The sequence below is a fragment of the Hippichthys cyanospilos genome, chromosome 16 (assembly GCF_059441005.1).
Source record: "Hippichthys cyanospilos isolate Australia breed blue-spotted pipefish chromosome 16, RoL_Hcya_1.0, whole genome shotgun sequence".
Lineage (NCBI taxonomy): Eukaryota > Metazoa > Chordata > Actinopteri > Syngnathiformes > Syngnathidae > Hippichthys > Hippichthys cyanospilos.
The window spans coordinates 7299148-7311806 of NC_142384.1; the positions used below are offsets into that span (position 1 = coordinate 7299148).

General features: G+C 38.2%; 1 protein-coding gene across 1 annotated transcript in view; it reads right to left on the reverse strand.

The window, feature by feature from the left end:
- Nucleotides 1–12659, reverse strand: part of stat5a (signal transducer and activator of transcription 5a) — a 50825-nt gene that overhangs the window by 26975 nt on the left and 11191 nt on the right. The window lies entirely within an intron of this gene.

The following is a 12659-nucleotide window of genomic DNA, read 5'->3' on the forward strand; positions in this document are numbered from 1 at the left end:
AGTGGCATTTCATTATCTAAAGTAATTGACTATTTTACTACTTAACTATCATAAAGAATCAATTGTTTTTAGGACTTACCGTAATCCCCCAATAATGAGATGCACTGTTTTCCCACAAACGAAGGCCAAAAGGGTGTTTACTATAAACGGTAACGTAAAGATTACCCCCCCCCCCCCCCCCCCCCCCTTTGGACAACAATCGAGGAACAATAATCCGCAGCTACATGTGCGTCAAAACAGCCAAAATCTTACGCACATTTGCGCATGTTTATAATGGCCGTATTCTTACAATAATTACCATAATGGGACGAACTAGAGAGTGCCAGTGCCTGTTGCCGCTAACAGCAGCTTGTGTTAGCTAAGGTGGTTCAGACATTATATTCAATAAAAGAAGCGTTCGCACACAGGAAAATGACTAAAACGGAGGGGATCATGTTAATGTTATGTCTTCAGCTGATTCATTTAAGAGGAAAAACAACTGCTTCGAGCGCATTCAACGTTACACTGGCGCAGCGTTCACTGACCGCTCCTAATGTAGGAAATCTAAATCACACTTAACCCTAAACAAATATATAGCTTACAGATATGAACGTGAGAAAATATGAAAAACTTACAAAGATGAGGTAATTCTGTTTTGCTATAGTTTTTACACTGTTGCCAAACTGTTGTTGCGTCCTATACATGGTAACATAGAAAATACCAGAATTTTGCCCTAAAATTAAGGGTGCGTCCCATACACAGGCATGTCTTACATTCGGGGAAGGTACTTTACTTAGTACCAGACATCTTTAGAGCGTACTTTAGGCAAACATTAAAATTGAAAGAACAGTACCAGGAATTGAGTGTTGGGTAAAAAGAAGGAAAACATAAACAAGCAAACATAAATATGATTATTTTGTATGGAATGAGTTAACAGTAAATAGATGTTAGAGATGATATGGCTGTAAAGCAGTGGCAAAGGTTACTGATGACCGCCACCGAGGATAAAAGCAACAATATACTGTAGTTCAAACTGATCTTATTGAATTCAAGCATCATGGGAGGAGGACAGAGGACTCTTGTTGCTGCAGGGTGTGGACACATGACCTGTAAATGGGGCCGACAGCTTAAAAGAAGGGCTCCAACAAAAGGCTTTTGAATAACAAACATTGCAAGAAAGTGACTAAAAAACATTGCAAGAAAGACGAAAGGGCTTTTCAAAGACGACTCCTGTGTCCGCCGTCTATGGCCAGGGGGATGCGTCGTGGCTCTGCGGCCCGTGTCCTTTCCCAGCTTCATCATTAGCTCTCCAGCTTGTCGACACGGACGCTAGAAACGTGTGCAAATGCCGACACGTGTCCATCCAACCCCCCCGCATTATAATGTGGAAAACCAGTTAACAAAGCTCACAAGAGTTGGAACACATGTGATGTTTGGCCCACTCGTCATGTCATCTGCTTCCCAATAAGCACACTGCTGTCTTTATAAGGTCATCTTTTGACCTTCATTTATCATCGGTTACAAATCTGTGCGCCCAGGCTATGATTTAACTCAATTGGCTATTATTCGATTCAATTTGGATGAATGTTTCGATCTATCGTGTCTATGTGCACCAGATATAAATCAGTTTCATGTTGCTGATGATTCGTTCATACTTTAATCAACTTGGATGGTTTAGGTATCGAAGAGCTTTTGCATGGTGTTGCATATCAATAAATCTGACAAAAGCTACAGCTATAGGTCATCAAATCAAAATCGGACAAAATCGAACGAGTGACATTTTGTCCGTCTATCTATCTATCTATCTATCTATCTATCTATCTATCTATCTATCTATCTATCTATCTATCTATCTATCTATCTATCTATCTATCTATCTATCTATCTATCTATCTATCTATCTATCTATCTATCTATCTGTCTGTCTGTCTGTCTGTCTGTCTGTCTGTCTGTCTATCTATCATACATACATCCACCAATCCAGCTGGGCTTCAACTACCGATTATTTTGATACTGAAATTATTTAATGGAAAATCCGGTTGTAAATACTTTCATGTCCTTGATTCAAAAACAGCATTATGACAGGAATTCAGTATGATTCAGTGACTGGTTTGGTTTTTAACATGTCAGAAAAAAAACCTTAAATGTTAATTGTTGTTTTGCAAACTAAGAGCAAATGAGCCAGCTTTTTTGGTGGGGATTACAAAAATCAGTTGCTAGTTAAAAGATGAAAATTTGAGCCTTCGGAAAAAAAAGGTATCCAAACGATTCGCTGATTATCTCCAGAAATTATTGATTAATTTAAAATTGAATAGTTGGTGAATTGTTGCAAGTTTAATAAAAATGTATATGATATATGATGATTAGTTGTTGATTAATCATTGCACCTTTAATAAAAAAAACACACACACATGTAATATATATATGTTTAGCATGGTATTGTGTTTAGAAGTGGAATAAATTGGAATAAGGGTTTCAATCCAAATATATAAGATGAACTAAGATAAAAAAAAAGTAAGCTAATAAAATAAGATAATTTAAAAAATGTTAACTAAAATAAGATACCATAGAATAGTCCCAGAGTTATCTTAGTACAGTGTCGGCATAAGGCACATTGCAAAAAGAAGAAAGCTAATGAATGTCCGATCGAAAACTAACCAACCTATCAATGTTCCAATTGTCTATTGTCACCGCAGCAGAGAGGAAGGAGTGGCGCAATCTCTCCTTCACATAGTTCGGGTGTTTGAGAAGGGTGCCCTAAAGGGGGTGGGTAGGGCTGTCCAACATGTTTGACAGCTTAACCACTGTCATATATTGCAAATAAAGATTTAAAGGTTAAAATACATGGAGAAATATTCTTTCCGTGCTCAAAGCTGAAAAACATCAGCGGGATAAAATGGAGAAAGATCTGGTCAAAGCGACCCCAGTAGGCACTTTAGTTGTTTTTCTTTACAGAGCAAGACTGGACAAGCAAGACATACAAGGCCGTGCATTACTCAAGAGTAATTGCGTCAAGAGGCAAGAACAGCCCCTGGGTACCTTCAGGGCGGGCATAAGTTACGACGGTAAGAGCGGCGGTGGAACCATAGTCCCTCCAGGACTACGGCTATGATGCTGCTGCTCCGCAAATTTGCCGGCTTGTGGCCATGCAGCAGGCCACAACTGGCCCGCAGAGAGTGCACACAGCTCTATACCTTGCCACTTTTCATTGAATCAGATGCAGACCTCATAACCGTTACACGATCTCTGTTTTAGAAATATCCCTGTGTGTGAGCAGGGACGGACTCTGTCTGCTCGCGTCTTTTATTGAAAATAATGCCGTAATACCCTCAGCTAACACGCGCTGCTGTTAGCTACAATATGGACAGGCTGCAAACAGCCAACTGACGGGTAAAAGCTGACATTGGGGATAATTGGGAGCGAATTTAAATTGTTGGAAAAGAAAATGCATCATCTGTCTTCAAGTAAGTGCAACAACTGCTGCTTCCACATCCCCGCTCAGTGCTCGGTCTGCATGTTGACTGATGAAACAGCAGTCTGTCAGATGTGGAATCAATCAGGGGAGTCATAATGCACTGCAGGTGACAGCTCCCCTGCCGGAATCATCTACGCTGCATGGAAAATAACGAGGCATGTCATTGACCCGCCTTGCGCCGGCGAATCGAACGCAAACACTCGAGCGGTTGGTCAACTCTTTGAACACATGTTGGATGGTGTATATTTAGGAGAAACGTTTACCCTCCACTGCTAATACAGGATGTCACCAAATACTCTTAACTGTACAACGCATGTCTCGTTGCTTGTTCTTGTTTGTGGGACTTCCTGCTTTCAGTTTTGTTTTCAGTGAGTGAGTGGGACACAAGTTATTTTAAAAATAGAGGACCCGGTGTGAAAACAGTTCTTTCCCAAAGACAAATTGTCAGCCTTGTAAACAATTTTGGTTCTGCTTCAAATCCTCGTGAATTGATTAAGTCACTGTTCAACTGCATTAGTTTTGTATTGGATTGAATTAATTGACAACTAATAAATGATGAAATTACTTAATTTTGATAATAGATTAATCTAATTGTTTCAATTTAAAATGTTAAAAGTTTCAGCCTCTCAACAGTCAATATGTGGTTTCAAATTATTAAAACTTCGACTAACTTTTTTCATAATTCATCACAATTAATCACATTTTTGTAAAAAGTATCTCATATGATACATTTTTTCCTAATAGTTTTCTTAGAAACAATTCTTAAGTTTCTATTTCAAGGTTTATTTTGGCCCATCAGCGCCACAATCGAGCAGCGTTTTCTCAGTGTGCTCAATCAGCTATGTCAAAAAGACACAACGAATAAAGTGTTTGACCGTGCAAATTGTGCTTAAACGACAACGTCTTTTTGCCGGCGAAACTCCTTTAAGTTTGATTGCAAAGTTAGCAGAGTTCAGCTCGAATAACTTTTTTTAATAGAAAATTTAAACTAAGCTCCAAAGTTAACAGTTTAACTTTGATGACCCCATTAAAAACATTGTTTTTATCTTCAGAAATGAATTAACAAGATTTTTGTATTATTTTTTTTATATCATGGACAAAACCAGTAACTGTCCATTTTAAATAATGTCCTGCTTTTGAATAACTAAATGGATGTTAAAACTTGTTTTTTTTTATGCCAATTCATTAGCTAATCAATGAAATTATTATAAAAAAAAACATCTTTTTGGGCGAGGGGGGTTAAATACTGCAGAAGCACTATCATGTAAAAAACTCCTATGCCATCATGGGTGCAAAACCTCTGTTAATCAAATCAAAGTTTTGGAAAGGTTTTGGTGATCTAAAAGTATCCATCCAAATGTATCCATCCATGTGCTAAATACACACATGAACTGCTGTTTACACTTTATTTGTTGTGTCTTTTTGACCTAGCTGATTGAGCACACTGAGAAAACGCTGCATTTATGAGTGAAAATGCTTTTATCTTTACTGGCTCTGGGAAATCCCTCCGCAACCCACACCGTCCATCTAGCAAACGAAATCTATTCTGGCATTGGCCTAGTGATATATGGTACACTGTATAAGACAGGGCAAAGCTAATTTCTGCAAGATAAGACATAGGGTGTACTATAGTGTTTTTTATTTTTAATCCTTAGGGTATTTTAACACAACACATTACAGAGATGTTCATAAGTGACTGTTTTAAAATGTGTAAAAGAAAGGTCGTCGTTCAATTTTATTGAAGTTGCGTGGTTAGAACTAAACAATGGTAACTGCCCGGCTGTATGACGAGCGTGTGGATTGTTCAGCAGCAATAGATCAAACGCTGCATGCAGATCTCAGCACTGTGACAGCGTAACCTCATTGCACTCAGCTGGCCCGCTATCCTCTGAACCGCTGCCCCGCCCTCAAGCCCTAGAAGCCGGAGCTTGGCCAGCCAATGACCTGCTTTATCCCACCCAACCCCCCTGTTGCTCCCACCCACCCCTCGCTCACACTTTCCAACCATCTGCACAGATGCCTCGGAGCAAGTCGGGCTATTTGAGGTGAAGCGGCAGCCATAAAATGAGAATGTTGCAGCGCGAGGCGTTCAAAAAATGGGGCAGATATACTCAATGTCGACATTCAAATAATACCCCTCCAAAAAACACAGTCTGACTTGTTGGGGGTTTGTTTGGTTTGAAAACTAAGAAGTAGTATGAAGGTCACATTATATCTCTTTGCTGCCAGCATACATTCTCAGAGTGTCAACAAACGTAAATGCGGCAGAAACGTCCAAGCCAAAGGTCAAAATTATACCGTCAAATGCTGTACCTGTTTTTGAGCATCTCAGTCGCAAATATGCACGCTATTAGCCTGACAACATGATTGGCAACATGACAAGTGGCCGCCCTCTTGGCGGAATTTTCTTAAAAACATGGAATTAGCGCTTCAGACAAAACAATGGATTGTTTTCGTACGTGACCTTTCTGTTCCCCACGCTGCTTTTCTCATGACAACCTTCCATGTGCACTCGTTTCGTCAAGTTTTTTTAGACAAGTGTCGTTTAAACAATGATGCTAATTGTGATGCCTCGAGATTTTGACCTGCCTCCAAAAAATTATGTAGTTTTTTAACTGAAAAATCAGCCATTCAGCGAAGAACAAGACAAAATGGAAAAAGTGAGGAATGTGTTCAGAAATTATGCCTTTATAACAGTTTACTCTAACGTAAAGGTGTTATGGACCAGATTTTTCGATTCAGCAATAAATTAGAAAAGCGTTCCCTTACTTTCTCCAAAATGGTTCATTCATTTTACAATTTTTTTTGTTGTACTCATGTTAAAGTGGCCTTTTGAAACACAAAGCAGACTGATTAGCATTAATTTGAATCTGAAAGACATTTGCAAACATCTGCTTTTACGTAGGAAGTTGATTATCAATGTTTTTGACGTTCTGAACCAAACAAGCAGCGAAAACACAAAAACATTCATGTTGGTGCATTTTCTACACTGTCAATATATATATATATATATATATATATATATATATATATATATATTAATAGACTGAATACTGAGATTGATTGTTAAAGTATTTGGGAGTTGCTGACCTAATAAATTGATAAACAAGTTAAGAATCCTACTTAAAAGGTCAAAATGTATCATCGTTAGTGGGCTATTTTTAGAATAGAAGTGCAGGCAACTCATGTTGTGGGCTAACTACTACCTGCTGACATTGTTTTTTTTAAACACAGTACACACTAATCAACAGGGCAAAAATGTATCCACAAAGCGTGCTCGCACCTCCTCTGTGTGTACAGTAACTGATCACACCTCCCCTCGTTGCTCGCAGAGGAAACAAAAATAAAATGACTAGCATCTAACTAACTTCAAAGAGGCGCCTCATTGACTCACCTCTCCAAGCAGGAGATCACACCGTGCTGTGCTTAGAAGTCATCTCAAAAAGAAAAGGGCTGGTCACCAGTATCAGGCGGTATTTGTCAAAACTTTTACATCTTCACCCGATTTTCCCTCTTGCGTTTTGGTAGAGAAGGAGAAGTAAAACACTGCAATAGAAGAGGTCCCACTATAGCAGTATTCCCAATTCAATTAATATCAATGTCAAATGTGTTTTTGAAAGTCGATCCAATTGGTCAACGACCAAGTGTTGGACTTTGGAGGTTCCTTTGTATTTGTCCATATGTACAATATGTGCACACTCAGGTCGACCACAGGCAGTCGGTGCATGACGTTATGTAATGTGAAGCCGGGGGCAAATGTTAAATGCGGCTCCGGGCTCAAGTGTGCGACGACGGGAATGCCGGCGTGTTGCACGAGTGCGGCCACTTTTGCCAGGGCGGCCAGGCGTGCAGTGGCAGCTTAGAACGAGCCGTCTCAGCGGGAGCAAAATCTTTAAGAGCTATCAAGCGTGACCCTCAAATGTACAATCACACATGTGCTGACAGAATGAGAATTGAGACTGAAAAGAAAAGGGAGATCATTTTCTGGCCTTGAATGAACAACCTGCTTCATTCAACAATGACAACATACGGAGGGAGATCAGCGGTTCAGAGAAAAATCCAGTCTGCGACAAGAGGCTTAACCTAATACAACTTGATTTGGAAACAAAGGAGACAAATACTGTGAGTTGGCCTGTCTACAGGTCTGCTCCCACAAGCTTCTTGTCCTCCTCTGAACAAAATAGCACCATGCTACCAGCATAGACATTTGTTTTTACCACAGACATTAGGCATGAATGCAGTTAGGCCTGCATTGTGACTTCAAAATATATGAAAAATGAAGATTTGAAAACAAACCCTGGATGACAGCAGGTGATTCAAGTTACTTCATAACAAAAACTAGCAGTTAGTAAAAACCTCTGCAAAAACAGGAAGCTTCAGGTTTACAGTGACCCTTAATGGAATGTTACGGTCAAGCTTAACTAACATGAAACGAAGAGAAACACATGTTGCGTATTTAAAATAAGTACATAGTTTTTTGGTAGCTAAATGCTAATATTCAGTTGGAAACCCTATAGACATATGGGCTAATGATTGATACTGACATGCATATATATTTATTCTTTGCAAAGAACAATAAATAATACAGCCATGCTATGAAGCTATTATTGGTGTAATATGTTGTCGAAATTAATCAAATTAATCAAATAAAACCAACCTCAAAAGTTGTGTGAAAAATAATAGCGTTCCATCTCAGGAAAATAGCTAGTGAGTTGGTCTTGACTGAATGCTCCTCCTTGTCAAACAGCAAAAATAGCAACATTTTTGCACCTACGTGCATGAGCGTTTCTTCTGCCTATTTGATTAAAAGCCCCCAAAAACGTTGCAGTCTGATTTTGAGAGTCAAACCATTGAAAATCTATAATCACAATAATTATCCATGGGGAACATTTGCTATTTTGGGCACAGCAATTGTTATATCCAGACATAATTAAAATGGGCGTACAAAGCAGAGAACTGAGGGCTTATAATTAGAGAGAGAAATTATTGCTTTTCAGCCTGAACAAAAGTGACAACAATGTGGAGCGATTGTTTGGCAAATGGTTCCCTTAAAAACTAGCTAAATAAGAGTCCCGACAAGGACAAATTGATCTTTTGAATATGAACATTCGTGTACTTGACATTCTATTTAATAAGTCAGCTTTTCATTAAATTTGTAATAATAAAAAACAATGTTTGAACTAGTAATTGAAAAGGTGTTTTAGAAGTGATGGAAGAAACTCTGCACGTATCAAAATTAACCGCCATGTCATACAACTAATCAAATCGAAAAACGAATACAAACTTGGGTGCAAAATGAGTTATGTCTTGTTTTGAACATCCCCTCCCCCTCCTGCGGACCACCCTGCCAGCTCACTACGTTCCTCGCCTTGTTGTCTTCCCAAACAGCGTGTTAAATGTCATGTGACAAGTGAACAAACAGCCCGTAGAGGCCCCCTTCTCCCTCTGTGGCAAAGTGGGGGCAAAAGGGGTCTGACCATGTCAGACAAGCTGGGAACATGGAGGGTAAACTTTAAGCCTCACCCCCGGGGGAGGTTAACATAGGACAGGAAATGAAGCATAAATGAAAAACTGTATTGTAGTATTTTGTGGTCAGGTAGCTGAAGATGTTTGGAGGATGGACAACGCAGGAATGGTCTCATCAGCGCTTCGCAAATGGTGGTACGGGTAATCCTGAAGGGGCATGTAAAGGAACTTCAGGGGCAGTACGAGATTTTAACAGATTTCTGTCGGTATCATCAAATCTAACTTTATGCTTCTTTATGAACAGGACACGCTTCTTTTCAAATTAAGAGCAAATAAATTGAAACATATAACTTATTGCTAAGATGAGTCGGAGTGCCCTATGCAAAACCTGTATTTTGTTAAGTCAAATAGCACATACTGTATATATTTAATATGGGACAGGAAGTACACTCCATAAACAAACACATCCTCTGGCTAGTGGATGTTAGGGAAAGTGATATACTATTAGCAGAATAGCATATTTCAGCCGTCTTCTGGGATGAAGCCAATGTAATAAAAATTGCATTGGCTCAGTTTCTTTAGGCGACTGATTCCGTTACGCTCAAAAGATGAGATTCAAGCTGTTCTTTAATGTATTGTATTGTATTATATACATGATTAGTTTATTTCTAAATATTTCATTCATCAGAAAATTAACTGCTCGCAGTGTTTTATGTTTTGATTAGTTTGTTACAGTTTTGACCCAAAAAAAAGCATTTTCATTAACCTGCCATCTTTTAGAATGAAAAAAACAAAAAACAAATTATCCGTCTCATGGTGCTATCATATTCATATTTGCCCAAATTACATCACAGTAGCCCAAGGCCCAGGTAATGACTAATCACAGCTCAGCTTGCGAATGTCACATGACCAATATCAGAAACAGATGAGGTGAGAAATAAAGAAGTGATACTCTAATTTTACTCAAATTCCATGAATTTTTACCATATTTCTCCAAATATCTTACAAAATGTTTCACTTCAAATGCTATTTTCCCCAAAACTAGATTTCTTTGAAACCCATCTTGCACTCAACATTTTTATTGTTGTCCTCCAGCTGAAATGGTCGTTACAACCAGACTCAACCTTTTAACGTTTTTTGCTGCATTCTTTTTTGAAATGAAAATGAAAACTGCAATTTTTAAAATGGGGGGGGGGGGTACATGTCTTTCACAAACTCACAAGCTCAAAACTGCAGAGAAACCATACAGATGTATAAACTGCAACAAGTAAATTAACATTAGAGCGATACAGGCACGTTAGTGGGACGGTTGCTTCTGAAGCAAACGGTTCCGAGTGCTACAGTTCATCACGGGTCGACGCTTGACTAAATATCTAAGGGGCCCAGTCCACTCTGAGTAACTCTGCACACATCATGCACACACATGATAAGAGACTGTTAGACGAGCGCATCATACCATGCATGAGCTCACTTATGTTTAAGAGGAGCGAGATGCCCCCAAATCTTTTCCATACCTTTTCAAAAGGATGCTCTACAGTTTACAGTGAAACACGTTGCATTCACACATAATCCACTTAGCTAGCCTTCTTTAACTAAGTTAAACATTTCAAAGTGGCGCCCACTTCTTTTTTTTTTTTTAACTCAAACCCTCTGTAACGAGTTTAACTCTCGTCTCCAGGGGACTTATGTCATCGCCCAGCTGTGCCAGCTCGGTTTTTGTGACCTTTACACCTGCTTGACATGTGACATCATGCTGTTGTATCATGTAGTGAGTGCGTGGTTGTGTGTTGGTGGAAATAGGGGTTGTGTATTGTTTCAACATGTACTGTACGTGACCACAGTGTCTGAAAGTGTACCTGAGATCATATCAGATTCGCACGTTTTGTGATTAGAGCTGTCAGAATCAATCGATTAACTTCTTTTAACTAATTATCAAATTAATGGACATCTTAAAAATGGCCTCTCAACGGAAATTGTCAATTGATGTTATTGTCAGTAGTGAAAACAGATCTTTAGGCTTATCAAAATAAGATGCGAAAATCTGCTTTAACGTTGAGAACAATGACCGAAATAGTAATCTAATCAGTTTCAATCGTTTTGTATTCTTTTATTGTTGCTTAGATCAGTTTTTAATCACTCAACAATACTAAATAAACGCTAATAACTGGTGAATACGCAGTCATTGAGAAAAAGGTTTTTAAATACACTTTCATGCAAAAATTACATTTTATCTAATGATTTAATTATTTGACAGACCTAACGTCAAAATAACCAATTATAAAAATATTTGATAGTGACAGCTCTAATAATGATGAAGCTTTTCTTATGAAATGATTACATCTGGGCTAGAAAATTAAGACAACTTAGCGATAAATTGATCAAATTACTTTTGATAATCGTTTAAACATCCAAATGTGTAAATCCAAAGAATTGAAGCCTCTCAACGAATTAAATGTTTAGATTTCTTTACCTTCACGAAACGGACTGATTATGATCGTGCCGTTTCAAAATCATACATTTGCTTTTATTTTGGAAAGGTTTATGTCTGTTGTGATGTTACAGACCAAACAGGTCACTAAATCATAATAAATACATGAATAAATAAATAAATAAATAAATACTAGTACATTTTTTGCACTCTGATTTTGAGAAAAAAAATGAAAGGAAAAAAGTCATTTTTGAGTAGAAGATTTGAAATCAAAACATGATTTTTAACATCAGATTTATTGGTTAATTAATGAAAGGGTAAGTTAACTTAGTTAATAAAGGGGGAATCAATTATCATAATTATCTTTAGTTGCAAAATTCCGAACCATTCCATCTGTCACATTTCTAGTTTTCTTGCTCTGTAGGTGTTGCTGAATTGGTTAAGAAAAGACTTAATATGGGTTAGCTAGTTTGTTCGTTCATGTCTATTGCAACGCAATGGACAGTATAAAGACAATAATTCTTGAAATACTCGAGCCGATATTTGAATTCATGGTGAGTGAACAATCAATTTTATCGGCATATTCTGTAAGATGTGACAGAGTTACCCATGACTTGTCAAAGATCCACCATTTTTTAGCACCTGCCATCAGACTGTCACGACAAAGCTAAATTTAGCCTTAGCTAACAGTGTTACCAGGCGTTCACTTCTGACAAGCGGCATGTACTTGAATGTCGACAAAGTTGTCTACATGGATTGGAGGTTGAGATATAGTATCATCAGGAACATGTCTGCTGTGTATACCACACACATGAAACCGTTACACGAAGAATAAGCGTTTGGCAGAGGTGAGATGCTGAGGTGGTTAAAATAGCAAGTGGTGGTTTTGAGTAAGCGCCGTACATTTGCAGTCTGGACGCAGTGGGTAAACATCTCCTGTTCTTGAGAAAGACTCTCTTAACACTAAAAAAAAGAAAAAGCACAGAACAGTCACCAAGCTGGCAACGCTTCGTAGCTGCTTGCTTCGTCACAATGCCATAAGCTCCTCCTCCTTTCATTATGTTAAAAAAAGCCATACGCACATTTGCACATGACAGAAACCGCCTCGATAAAAAGCATGGTGGGATTGTTTATCCTTTGCTTATTTTGAAGGAAAATTATTGGAGACCTCCTCTAGTGCTCGGCAATATGACGAACAAAAATAAAATCAATTACAATTACAATTCTAATCCATTTTAATTAAATCACGAAACTGAACAAACATTTATTCAAAGACTTATTAAAAAATAGAATCTGTGGAAAATATTTAGA